General features: G+C 42.2%; 2 protein-coding genes across 3 annotated transcripts in view; both read left to right on the forward strand.

Annotated features, from left to right (window-relative positions):
- The window catches only part of LOC106629227 (uncharacterized), a 46,133-nt gene that overhangs the window by 9,549 nt on the left and 22,301 nt on the right, over window positions 1-14,283 (forward strand). Inside the window, exons 9-15 of the mRNA XM_074549760.1 lie at window positions 1,554-1,623; window positions 2,295-2,408; window positions 3,207-3,459; window positions 4,751-4,882; window positions 4,993-5,028; window positions 5,502-5,654; window positions 11,300-11,466. The gene's annotated coding sequence lies outside the window, so the exon portion shown is untranslated. The remainder of the gene's footprint in view (window positions 1-1,553; window positions 1,624-2,294; window positions 2,409-3,206; window positions 3,460-4,750; window positions 4,883-4,992; window positions 5,029-5,501; window positions 5,655-11,299; window positions 11,467-14,283) is intronic.
- The window catches only part of CEMIP (cell migration inducing hyaluronidase 1), a 98,996-nt gene that overhangs the window by 6,444 nt on the left and 78,269 nt on the right, over window positions 1-14,283 (forward strand). The gene's annotated exons all lie outside the window — the stretch shown is intronic.

The raw sequence follows: 14,283 nt of genomic DNA on the forward strand, positions 1-14,283 counted from the left end.
ATGACAAGTTTGAGGAGTGACTGCCAGGAAAACAATGAAATCCAGCAGAGCTGTACCTATGGGGACCGCAGTGTTTGTGACTCCAGATGTTGTGTAGAGTTGCAGCCCATCAAGGGGAAATTACAGGATATGATTCCACGAAATGGATTTTTTTTCAAGTATCCCTCAGTATACAAAAATAACCAAGTAGGTTAATATTAGTTAATCTTGCAGTCTTGCACAGACATCACTGACGTCAACAGGAATTTTGTATGCCTGAAGAGGGAATGTAAATGCTGACAGGGATCATTTGAGTACAAAGTTAAGGTTTCTGGAAGATTTAGTAACAAATATCTGGTATTTTAACTAGCCTGATTTAGCATTTACATTTAAAAGAAGGATTTCTGAATTTATCTTCATAAGACTGTACATCAAAGGAGGCTTGTGCTAAGCCCTTTTGGTCAAATTAGGGTTTAATGCAATATCCCTGGGCATGTCAATTAATATTAAATAGACTGAAATAGTAAAATACTATCTCTACCCAAGATGATCATTACAAGAAAGAAGTGGCCCCGTACCTTCTGAGAAAGTGAATCTCGTTAATATAAATGACTTTGCATGGTGCATTTTAAAGAGTATCTTATTTAATTTTGGAAATGTTGCAGTCATAAAAATTTCTAGATTAACCATGCTGATTTGTTGGTTTATCATGGGAGACACACTTATCTTTATGCATCTTTGATATTTACTCTATGACACTGAATCAAATATTCTCTCTGAGAGCTGAGGGTGTTTTTAAATCCAGTATTTTGCAATTTCCCCTTAATTATGCATGTAATCTTCCTCAGAGTAGTTTTAAGATCAGTGCACACTGATGCACACTGCCTGTAGCTCCAGTCAGCTCCAGGGCTGATGGAGACACCTCTCAGTGATAGAGGGTTAGCAGTGTTTTTATACATGATCTTTATTAATTACTTGCAAAAGATGCTATCCAATGAAGTAAGACAACAGATGAAAATGTTTTTATAGTTATATTTGGCTTCTGTGTGTACCACTACTGAGCTTCCCTCTGAAGAAAAACTCCTTACTGGGACAAACATCAACATTATATCTCCCTAATCTTCTTCTTAATGGGCCACTTGAGTCTTGCAAGGATATTTGGGTTGTTTTTTCACGTAGAAGCTTCATAAATTCATAGAGAATCCCTAACTCCTGCCATTGCCCCTAAAGTTTCAAAAAACAGACCAGAAGTTTCATTTTCAGACATTTTCCAAAGCTTCTTAACTTTAAAAAAAAACCCTCAACCCTTGGATTTCCTTCAGCTGCATTGAACAGAGCTTGGATTTTGTGTTAATGCTCCCATATAATTCACAATAGGTTCAGCATGTGGCTCCATAAATGACCATGTCTGACATTACTAGATGGTTTATTTTCCTTAAAGAGTGTCATTAAAAGGTTGTGTGGAGTTTTAAAGTCAATAGGAGAGTTGTGGCTCAAGTCCAGGGCAGTGCTATGAAAATGTATCCCTTCCTGTTTGGTAACTGCTTAGGATCATTTTGATTTTGATTTTTCAGGGCTGTCAGCACATTCTGGATTGCAAATCCAAACAACAGCTTAATAGAGAATGCAGTGGCTGCTGCTCAGGTAAACCATTTAATGGCAGAGCTGTGCTTTGCCTCCACTTCCCAAATATTCTACATTTATTTATTGATGTCGGGAGCAATATGTTTTTACTAAGACATAGAATTTGGATATATATTTCTGCACCCTTTGTTTCTGTTAAAAATAAATATTTGCCTACACTTCTCCACTGATTTCTCTTACAATTATACCTGGAACTGGTCTGTGAGATCTCTTAGAATATATTGATTTTTATTTGTAGTTAATAGTTAAATTATTAACTATTAACTAATTAGCTATTAAATAACTATTAAATTATTAACTAATGATAAAATTTTATATTTCTATATGAATACATACGCTCTCCTTATTATCTCTTAATATTATCTCTTATGTTTACCCAAAACGTTTGCGCTTTATATACCTGTACAGACCTGACTGTTTTCTATAAACCACCTGAATTTCATCCACAATAAATGATTTTATAACCCTTGTGTGTGCCCTGGGGCTGCACTGTGCATGGCAAAGGCTAAGCTGGGAGGAGCAGGAGCTGTGGCTGCTGGTGTCCCCCAGGAGCCACAAGTTGGGAGGCTCAGGTTGGAAATCTGGCCAGCACAGTGTGGAAAGCTGCATCCAGGGCAGCCTGTATCACTGATGGCAGTGCCCCATTCCTCACACCTCCTTCTGTATTTTAGGATGTTGGGATATGGTGCCTCTTCCCCTGGGTCCTCACCAGGCAATCTGATGGAAAATATCCAGAGGGACAGGCTGAACACATCCCCTACAGCAGAGCCCACTCGATTTTCAAGGCAAGTGATGTTTTTTATGTCTCTGTCAATATAATAGCATGGCATTGACTGTGTGTGCTGCTCTGTGATGCTTGTGGGTCTCTCACATTTTGATTTTTTTAACACTGTATTAAGACACAATCAATTTTTGAGGGCCCTGTTTGTTCAAAATATTGAAGAGGGAGCTAAGGGGAGTGCAGGTCCCATTCCAGGAGCTTCAGTTGTGTGGCTGTTTTAGAGGGAATGTCCCAGGCTATGGGCACACCTACTCTAAGTGAGATTTCAGGACAGACAGGCAGCACTCTCAGCACTGCTGTTGGCCACAGTGATGCCAGGATCTAAGGGGATGAGGGAAAGTCATTTGTGCCAACAACTGCTCATCACCTCTGGAAAATGAGACCAAAATTTCAAGGGTGGTTCCAAGAAAAACACTTTCTCCCAAACATACTGTTGATGTGAAAACATAACCTGTAAGGCATAAGAAGCATTTTAAACTTATTTCTCAATATTCTCCATAAAAATTGGTTTTGTTTGCTGTGCTTTGTATGTTTTACCTCTTGGTCCATGCTGCTGTAGCCCAAAGCCTGTGAGTTGGCTGCAGCAGCTCATGTTCTCTTTGGCCTGTCGGGGGACTCATCACTCCTTATTTAAAGCCTTAATTCTTAACAACACTCTTTTTCCAAAAAGTTATCAAGAGCTTGGCAGGGTCCCTCATTGCTTTCTGCGAGGGAGGGAGAGTGGGAGTTCAGAGCCTTGCTTGGGTCAGAAGAGAGCCCAAGATGCTGATGGATAACATCTGGCATTGTGTCCCGAATTCAGCGTGCTACATCCTGTGCTCGTGTCCTGCTGAGCGGTGCCAGGAGACCCAGAGGGAAGGGAGAGCCTGGCTGCTGCTGCTCCTGTGCCTGCACGCCCTGCCTGCCCACAGCCATTGATAAAATCCATCATCTTTGGTCCCTGTTCAAGTAATCGGAGGCGTGTGCATTTCCAGGCCGGGTTGTTTATTGGAAAAGGAGTAAAGACAACGAGAGCCTGAAGATCCCAGGGAGGATCTCACTGTGGATGGTGCCAGGTGAGCACACGCTGCATGGCTCAGTGTTTTGGATAGTTGTACTGCATCTTGGCTCCTGCACTGCATTTAGCAGATCATTAATGCCTCATTACGGCTGGAGCCTCTGAAAAAAACACACAAGCTTTCTCTGATGTGCAGAGTAAACTATTCCATGGCCATGCACTGGACTGTTTGTGTTATTGCTGGCCAAAAAGGACACCCATGCACTTGGGGTTGTGAGGACTAAGCACCGAAGCATGTGGAAGGGGATCCAGATCCCATTAGTGCATTAGTGGGTTTGTAAACTCTAATATTTATCACTAATTGCATAGGAGAACTTACATCTGAAAGGTGATGTGAGAGGCTGCTGAGACTGGCCTGGGATTAATGAGGAAAATAAATAGCCTCAAAGGTTTTTGCAGAGTGGAAGCAGGTAAATTAAGGCCATTTTGGGTCTGTGTGAGGAAGTTGAGAGAAATCAGCTGCTCCTGGTCAAGCCTTGGCTTTTTCTCTCCTCCATCATACCCTATCAATATAATGTTCCCATAAGGCTGGAAGGAAAGGATGGCTGTGTGTCCCTTGTGATACTTCCCTGCCAGGGCCACCCCCTTGTGCACCAAGGAGAAATGTGCCTTTGTACCTTAGCTGGGAGAGGCAGAAGGTGAGGGTAGACTCAGAAAAAATAATGGTCATTTTTCCCCAAACACAGCACAAATCTACCATTAACAGCCACTGTGGCAAGAAATAGCAATTTGAATGCACCCTGTGAGCAATTTAGGTGCACCCAGTTCCCAGCTAGAATCTTTTTGCTTTCAGCAGCCACAAAAGCATTTGGGGGTTTGGGCTGTACATGCAAGGAGAGCAGCTCCAATTACTCTATTAGCTTTGCTGAATGAGATTCCTGAAAGTGGCTAATTGATTTTCCAACATCAACAGCGGGATTCTCAATGAGCCCTCTAGGGACATCCACAAAAGGATCTGAGTGACTTGGGAAAAATGTTTTCTATGCCTCTAAATCACATTGAATCAAATTAAAGAGCAGCTCTGGGCCCATTGGTGTCTAGGGAGAAATCAACTGCTCCTTCACCTGGGCCAGAATTTCATCCTTATGAATGTTTCTTGTTTTCTGCTTTACACCAAAGCTCAAAATTGAAATCAGGCTAATATCCTGACTCTGATTCAGGACATATCACCTCTTTAGACCCATCATGCCAATAACTGGAAGACAAAAATATCTACAGGGCATTTCTGCCTCTGTCTGAAGTTGATTCTTGTGTCCCTTGTGGTGCATTAACCAAGATTCTTTCTTCAGGTTTGCCCACATCAAGATGCTGATCCTGAAAAGCCACGAGTTCCTGCCATGATTGATGGTCTTAATGCTCTTAAAAAAAAATCATCACAGGGCCTGGGCCAGGGATGGTGACATTATTTTCTGCAGCTGAGGGTAGGTTACTGTTAAATCATTCCCCCCACAACAGGCATAAATAGGTCTGTAGGCCAAATTCACTGCAGACATTGCTCATCATTTACACCCTTGTCTTTCCTATGTTCCAGGTTTTCAGACAATGGAATTGGACTAACTCTGGCAAGGTAATTTCTTAAAATGGGTCTTCTATCCATTTTTTCCCCCAGTGTAACATGCTCAAGAATGGAAATTGAGACATTCCCCTGTTAATTAGTGTAAGACAGGAGAAAAGCTTCCATTTCCCCTCTGGACCACATCAACCCTTCCCTGGGCAGCCATAAATACAAGGGGCAATTTAGCCTTTCATTCTCTTAGCCTCAGCATGCCTGGGGAATGCATGATAATTGCTGAACATTTCCTGCTGAACAGGAGCTCCTGGACAGGAGGTCCTGATGCTCAAACTCAAAGCTGCCTTGTCACTAACTTGGTTTAGAAATTAACTGGTTTCTAAACATGCTTTAGAGCAGGCTCTTATAGAGCTGCATGCACCTTTTTCCAAATTAAAGACACAAATTCTACTGTGTCTGAGGTGCAATTAAAAGTGTTAATTAATTGGTGTGCTGTACTGCATATTTACATAGTGTTTCTTTGCTTGCAGTGATGGGACTTTCCCAACAGACAGCAGCTCCAGCCTGGAGGTTACATATTCCATTTTTGTTGGAGAAAGCAGCAACTTTGGCTCCCAGAGAGGCCAAAACAGCTACTGGGGAAAAGGGGCAAATGGAGAACACAGAACACTGCCCAGAAACAAGTGAGTTATTCTTCTGCCATTTCTTCTTGGCGTTGGCTTAAGGTAGAAGAAAAGCCCCAGGAATTAATGTGGCTACCAATGAGTAATTTATACCAGGTGCTTAAATTATTGTTCAGGCCAGAAATAATAAGCATCCAAATAAACTTACTCTGCAGGCCAGCAGCTTGAGAGCATTCTTGACTGGATGTGTTTGATTTAGTTTTCTCCTTGGTGTATTAGTCAGTGGAGAATGGATTAGGGAATCTGACTGGTGCCAAATGGCTCTTGTGTGGTGCTTCAGTGGTGCAGCATCAAGGTGCTTGTATTTGAATCTCCTGGGACATTCTCTGTCCATGGATTCCAGATTTATGATGGGTCTGTCAGGATGGCAAGCTGACAGATACTGAAAGGTTCTTCATGAAAAATCCCCCATGAAAGATCAGCCCCCAGAACAATGTGTCACAGATCCTGATGGACAAAAGTGGGAGAGAAGAAGAAATGTTTGCTGTTAGATGTGATAGGTTTTGAAGTTTTTAACAGTGGTGAGAGATCCATCCTAGAGCAGGATTTCCAGGCAGACGTGTGTGTTACATTGGTGCAATGCCATCAATTAATTTTGAAACCCCTTTCTTAGTAATGAAGGTTATTTATAAGCAAGTAACATTTGATATCCTATGCCTGGGCAGACATACACAAAGAAACCTGCATTGGAGAAAGGCTTCAGTTTGTAATCAGAACACCCAGAACACAAGTCAGGTAGTGCAGCATTGCCAGCTGTTGAGGACCTGCTAAGGACCTGGTCTCAGAGGCTGAGAGGGTCACACAGAAGATATCAGGAGCCAATAAACTGCAAAACAACTCTACAGAAACAGCAAATGCACTGAGAAGCAAAGCCCTGACCCAGTTTCTGAGATTTCAGCTGTGAAATTCCTGTTGTGCGCAACAGGGACATCCCCTGTGCTGTGACAACAGAATGGGGCTCTGTATCTCTGCCTTGGCAGAAGCTGGAGAATGCTGAGCAATTCCAGTCCTTGTCCTGGATTCCTGTAGGGTTCATGACCCTGCACGCTTGGCTTTGGAAATGATGGATTGCACCTGGCTCTCTCCAGGATTCAGGACCTCTTGAGGTTTTTTCAGATGAGGTCCATAGTTGTTGGGATGTCCATGAACTGCAGAAACTTTGGCCTGAGGTTTGGCTTTACCTTGAGGAAAATTTCCATTGCTCTGAGATTGACCAATATCACTCCCTCTGGCAACCAGAGGGTTTATCTGTCCCCTCTCTGGTGCACTTCAGACCAACAACCAGGGGGTATTTCATGAAAGGATGGTATTGATGGCAGTCACTTGACTGCTCCTCTAAGTAAAAAACACGGTGTCTGTGCATTTTGGTGAGAAGATATTAATTGCCTTGGATGCTTTATGGACATTTGGAACAAGAGTAAGGGGTAATTTGCTGTTCCTTCTTCATGTGTTCCCTTGGGGAAATGGTTATAAGATGGTCACGGGGAACATTAACAACAAAATGAACATGGAACAGGGCAGGGGAGCTTAGAGAAAAGGAGTTTGCTCAGTGAAGTAGAAGAGAGTGGAAAATTTCCTCCACAAAGGCTGTAGGACTGTTCACCAGAATGGTCAGACAGGTGACATCTATACATATTGGGAAAAGGGTTGATTATACCTTGAATGGCTGAAAATGCAACTCTTTAATACAGTCACAACATCTGAGGCCAATGAGCCTGCTGGATGTGCAGCATTGTCTGTTTGAGAGGCAGTTCAGTACTGCAACACCTTCAGGATCTGAGGTTTTCAAAGTAAAAATGTCCAGAAGATTTCCTAAATAATTCTGCAAAGCAAATTAAACCAGTGCAGTGTAAGCCTATTACAAAAAAAAACCCCAGAAACCAAAAAAACCAAACAAACCCTAATGACATGATCTAAATAATTATTTAATAATTTAATTATTAATAATAATTAATTATTATTTATATGTTTCCAAGAAAATATCAACTTCTGAAGCTGGTACTTTGCCATGTGTGTTTGTAAGCACTTGCATTCCAGCAATTTTCACTTTGATTCTATTTTGTGTGGATTGAATCCAGATGTGCTACATCTGATTTTACACTTGTAGGATCACACACAGTTTATGTTTTTGTTGTTGTTGCTTATTGCTCTATGGGGTAATATATCTTTGCCTAGTTAAGATAGAGCCTGTCAACCATTTTAATTAATTCTCCATCTCCAGGCTTCTTAGTTTTATTAGCCATTTTATTAGTTTTTAAAGGATGGCTAAGTACTAATTCCCTAAAGTACAATCATTTTACTGTTGTTCTTTAAGAAGAAATTAAGCATTACTGCAACTTGTACAGTGATGACAAAACTATTAGTCATGCTGAAGGATAATTGTGTAATTAATCAGACTAATCAGCAGATTGGTTAGGCAACAAAATAATAAAGCCAGTCAGGTCTTGTTTAATTCCAGCCTAACAGTGAAGCAGAACAGAAGACCTAAACATCACACTCCACACAAAGGATTCTAATTGTCTATCCATTGACAAAGCTGAATCTCACATATTATCTATCCATTTATCCATTGCAATATTATTGCTGAGCTGGTTTGTTTTGAGAAGAATGCTTTCAAAAAGTTCTTCCAGAGCAGTGGGAGCAGCAGTTGGCTGTGGCCCAGCAGAGGGATCACTGATGGCTTTGGTCTCCTGTACCTCTGTCAGTCAGCGGGACCTGGAGAGCCCAAGGAAGGTGCCATAGCCCAGAACCAAGCCATGCCCACACTTGGTGCACCACTGCTTGAGAAGAGCTGACATATCTCTTTTTAGTCACAAAGCAGCCACCCATTCACCCCTGTGTCCCTCTGAGGCACAGGGTGAGGTGAGGAGCAGGAACCACCACCTGCAACAGGTGCAGGACTCCCAAATTGTCCCAGCTCACACCCACTGCTGAACGTCCCCCTGGTCACTTTGTCCCTGCAGCCAGGAGTTCAGGGTGGATCGCATCCTATCCCATACCTGTGCCAACCCTACCTCATCTCAGGAGTTATTGCTGCCAAAGAAACCCCAGTGGGCTGTGTAGGGTGGGTTTGTGGTGCCCAGGAGAGCTCTCAGGGGCTGCTCTGACCCCTGGCTATGGACTGGCAGCTCCCATGGGACTGCAGGCCAGCCTAGCTGGGAGATGGGCACCTCCTCTTGTTGGCTTTGCTGTGTTTAGCCCGTGTTGTTTTAGTGCTGGGTTTCTGTGTCAAAGCACACATTTGCAAACAGCTCATGATGGGAAAAAGAAAAGCAGACAGTTAGCTGAAGTCTGTTATTTCCTGAGATAGAGAACAGAAAAAAACCAGTCCCAGCCCTAAAGAGACTCCTGACCAAAGGGACTTGGCAGGGAGAGGGTTTGCATCACTCTAGCAGAGGAAAAGCCATGGGGACAGAGACCTTGAGGGGTAAATGAGAGGAAGATTCCTGCTGGATGAAAATGGTTTTATTAAAGTTATAGTGAGATGTCTTTCGTTGGCAGCTTGTGCAGACACTTGAGTGTTACAAGAAGTCACTAATTATTGCAATGATTTCCAGCACCTTATTGTTTTTTAAAATAGAAAGTGCAGTCATCAGGGTTCCCTGCAGGTGTGTAGGTGTGCTGCCTTTGGACAGGTTGAGTTAGCACATTCTTAAGAGATTACAAACTCTGTCAGGCTTCAGACAGGTAACTCAAGTATCCTTTATATATGTCTCTCAGAGGTGGCCACACCTAGTGAAAATTAGGTGTCTGAATAGCAGTGTGGTATCCAGACACGACCTGTCTCTGCACCTTCTTCTAGCTCCCTTCTAGCTCCATGTGAACAAACCTGAGGAGCAGAGTCTCTGTTCCTGTGTGCTCACTTAGGAAAAATTATAAAAAACCACTGCCACAGCTGTAATTGCAAACTCAGTAGCCCTCCTGTCCCAGAGTGCACCAAAGTAAGGTAACCTTGAGGCTTGCAAAAGAAGTGACACTGCTCATTAAAATTTCCACTTCAATTCTGACTTTCAGACTTTTCAAAGGAGAATGTTAGAGATAGGAATAAAATTAGCACCCAAAGTGTCTGCTGCTGGATGGAAACACTGAGAGTGCTGATCAAGTGTAGGATGTACTGGCCGTGCCTTGGTTTGGTTTGAAGTGCAGCTGGCTTTGTTCTCCTCCCCAGTGCAGGGCCTGTTCTCATGTGCAACTCCAGGAGTGCCATCACTGAGTATTTGTAAAGGAGTTATGAGCTGCTGCAAGGTGTTTACATTTTTTAATATCTCATCTTTCATAAATTAAAATGAAGGAAAAAAAAAACCCACAATAAGTTTTGGGATCCCCCTAGGCCAAGGCCAAGTAGCTTTTTGGGTGAAAACTTCCTGTAGTGCAGTGAGAAAAGATTTTAAAAACCCCAGAACTGCACCTTAAACTTCCAAGTGTTTGAGCCTCCTTTAAAGGAGACTGCCTCAGGTATTTGTTTATGAGATTCATACTTAGAAAAGAAGGCGGCAGAAAATGGTTCTAGGTTTAATTTCATTTTAAAGGCATAAAGACTTTTATTCTGCAAGTAGTTGTTGCTGCAGTGTTTGGGTTTTTTTAAAGGGATGGACTTCCCATCCAACTCAGAGTCACAATAACCCTCCTATTCTCCTAAGCCCTTCTGTTTATTATTGTTAAACTAAAGCCTTTAAAGCCCTTAATAAACTTTCAGCCTAATCCTGCTGACCCTGATTCTTATTCATGTGCACAGTCCAATTAAAATGAGTTGGGGTAAATGGAACAAATGACACTCCTTTGGGTTGGCACTTTCCTGTGGTTATTTATGCTGTCTGCTTTGATATTCATTGCCGGCAGATTCATTCAGAGTGCTTGACCTGGAGTAATTATTTTCTTGATTACTTCGGAACTTAATCTTCACACCCTGTAATAATTTCATCTGCAGACATTAAAATATTCCACACTTTTTTTGCTGAACATCTGCAGTTTCCTTGTTTTGATGTATTTTCATATCAGGACAGATATTTTTACTTAGCTGCTGAAGAATCTTGAGAGCAGAGCTATGCACAATGAGAATAAAGCTTCTTCCTGTTATTTTTCTTTCCTAAAAATATTTTAAAAAATCATAGGATATATTAGAATTTGCATGAGAGCCAATTCTGAGAATTCAAAACTTTTATAAGTTTTATGGGGGTTTAGGAAGAACAATTAGAAAAAAAATGGCACTGACAGAACCACTTAAAAGGGACATTGAAAAGATATGAGAAAATTCCCCACATAGCTAGGTTTTCCTTTCTTTATTAACAGCTGTGATATTCCTCAGTAAATTTCATAATCATTCAATATTTTCCTACACTCTCAGTCATCCTCTTCTTTTACCACTGTTCAGTTTATTGCTGTGTGATTTCAAACAACACATGATGGTGTGGGTGCACTTCAAAGAACCAAAATTTAATTTTTGTGGAAATATCTCCTGGGATTAAGAAATGAGAGGGAGAACCAACATGGCTGGCAAATTTTCTAAATAGAAGAGGCAAACCAAAACCCTGCTCAGACTATGGAGCTTCCTAGTTCCAACCCTATCACTGTCAAAACAGAGTTTTGCAAAGTTGAATCCTTACTTTGAGCTAAGCGATGATTTTTCACCTTATTTTCTCCTCTAGGTTGGACTGGAAGTGTTTTTTTGCAAACCAAGCCAGTGGTTGGGAAACAGTGGCAATGGAAATGTGCATTTTCCATGGTGTGGATGGCTGGGTGAGGGCATTCAGACACCCCCAGAGGCAGAGCAGACCCTGCTGGAATGGGATAATCTCTCCTGGGAATCTCACAGGTAATGGGGCAGCCCAGCCTGCACCAGGCATTCTGCTTCTCACACCAAGGGTGAACAGTAAATTTTGTATAATTCTGCTGCAAGTTGAAATCCAGCTGGGGAAAGTTTGGTGTTTTCTTGTTCCAGGCATTTGTCCACTCTATTGTGGGGCTCCAGTGGATTGTTCTGGTGAACCAGGTTTCGGTCATGGAAGGTGTTTCTTCTCTGCTACATCCTACTTGTGTTCAGGGTGGTTGAGATGCAAACTCACACCAATTTCTCATTTCCCATGAAGAAATGACAGGCTCAGAGATGGCCTTGGCATCCTTGACATTCCCTTGCCAGCAGTGAATGTCACAGTCAAACACAGAGTATTCATGTCTCCTTAAGCTAAAAGAGTTGGATGCATTTGCTTTAGCTGCACAGCAGAGAGCAGGAGCTGCTATTTAAGTATCTAAACACTGGAATTAAAAACCCTGGTGTGTTTTGGCTGGGCAGAAACAGGATTGGGCTCCTATGAAATAGTCCCTTTGAAACAGGGTTTTGTCCTTGGCACTTTATTTGGCTCTGTGTCTCTGGAGAAATAATTGTCCCTGCTCTGGCAACCTAACAGTTAAATTCAGAGTTGCAAACAAGTAGGCATTTATATTTTTATTTCTATTAATATCCTCCTGGTTATGGCACTCTCCATGGTGAGACAGTTTTTCCACCATAGAAAATTTCCTTGGCTAGGTTTAGGCAAGCATAAACATTTACTTCTCTGGGATCCATTACTTACCAGCATTTTTCAACTAAAAAGCATCCAGCAGGATGAGTAAAGGTCATATTAAATGCTTCACTTTATGGGTTTTGGGGAGGGAAATATATGTATGTGCAGGGTAGAAGAAATTGGTCTCGTGCTGCAGGGTTTGATTAATTTGAAGAGGATAACTCTTAGAATATTTCATCCTCACTCTGATTCTCAGCACCCTTTCTGACTGGTGGCTTGTTTGTCTGCTAAATTCTGACTGTCATACTTCATAGCAAAAGCCCAAAAGAGTGAATCCAATTATGGAGAAAGATGGTTTGCTTTGATCTTAACAACTTTATTACAAAATCTGTTTTTCTGTTCTTTTTCAAGTAGCTCTGGCAGACAAGAACTTGTATTCTCCCCTAGTGCAAGCAGGTGAAAATATCCCTTCAGCTGAAGGAAATAGTGACTCCTGTGTTCCTGTTCTTCCTGTGTTCTTGGGCTGCTGAATGCAGCCCAAGACAGTCACTCCAGGGATGGGCTACTTGGCATGGAAAACTCAGATCCAAGTCCTTCAGCTAACATTGCAGGCAAATCCTTTCTGAGCTAAGTGCCTGGAGTACAGTTAATTCCTTTCTGCTTGGTTTCTTTCAGTCCCATTTCATGCTCCTCTTCTCCTGGATGTAATTCGCCCAAGAAAGGAAACATCTGGGGAAAAACAATTCCTCTGGCAGGGTTTCTGGATCCAGAAATCCTGGGGATGGGCTTTCCTGGGGGGTTCTAATCTGGCAGCTCAGGCTGACATTCCCACCCTCTGTGGTGGGTTCATGGTGCTGCCTCCTCAGTGTCTCCAAGGAGCATCAAATCTCATTTTCCCTGTGGTGTCCAAGGGCTTCCTTCAGCAGGGAGCACTCAGAAATGCCTTAGTTTGGTTTGGGGACCACCTTAACATCATGAAATTCATGGAAGGAATTTCATAAGGAACCAGCAGGTCTTCTAGTCCTCCCTGTTTGGTTCTGCAGTCTGTAGGGTTGTTGTTGTCCAAACAGGACCAACTCTTTTGCTCTTTAATGACAGCTGAAACTCTCATGTTGTAATGTAAATAAAGCAAGACTCATTTAAACGAGGAACACTAAATAGAGGGAAAGTCACAGGGAAATCACAAGACCTGTCAGCACCACATCTTCTGGCAGTCTCTGAGTCACTCAGACTTCATCCCATTAACCTGATTCCCAGCTGTTGTAAAGGCCAATAAAGAAAGAAAAATGTAGAGAGAGTCTTCATAGTTCTCCCCATGCAGGTGTGTGAGATTTCCAGTGGCACAGAACTGGAGACTCCTTCACACCTGCAGTACTTGTTACAATGTAAATGAGACTCCTAAACCTTTTCTGATTTTTATATAAATTGTAAGACAGGTGCCTTGGTTCCCCCCGGGCAGTTGAAGCTGTGCATTCACTGTTTGCCTGCAGATTTCACAACAGCACATCAGGGGAGGCTGAAACTGCTCTTTCTTGGTATTAGTCTTTATTAAAATAAGCAGAGTTTTTGGCAGTATGTGCTGTTTTCTTTAAGAAGCTTAAAAAGGTGTTAGACAGTCATAAGAGCCTGCCACACAGCCAAATTAGTGCCAGTTCTGAATTTAAAAAAAAAAATAATGATGCCTTGCAATTCTAAAATACTGTAGGAAATGCTGTTGATTTTACACCTGCTCACTCAGTCACTCCATTGCTGTTGGCTGAAGTAGAAATTATTCCATTTTTGTTAATTCTGTCCTTGCAGTGAATGTTTGCACTTGTGCTGATCCTCCATCTCTGGGTTTCACATCTTCAGCTGGTTCTGTGGGCTCAGTGCCTCTGTGCCTGCCTTTGGTATTGATGCTCTGAAATCTAAAGCAAGCAAAAGAGGAGGTAGCAAGCAGTGGTTTTTCAGCCACAGGAAACTGCACAGCCCTAGGATATCTGTGGTGCTTGACGATTATCACATTGGGAAGAAGGAAAAGCCTGTGAGATGTGTTTCAGTTCATGATGTCTCTATTTGGATAAAGAGTTTTAGTTCAACTGATGCACATCAGTTGAAAATCAAAGTAGTTTTCCCGATGCCAGTGACAT

This window comes from Zonotrichia albicollis, chromosome 11 (assembly GCF_047830755.1).
Source record: "Zonotrichia albicollis isolate bZonAlb1 chromosome 11, bZonAlb1.hap1, whole genome shotgun sequence".
Lineage (NCBI taxonomy): Eukaryota > Metazoa > Chordata > Aves > Passeriformes > Passerellidae > Zonotrichia > Zonotrichia albicollis.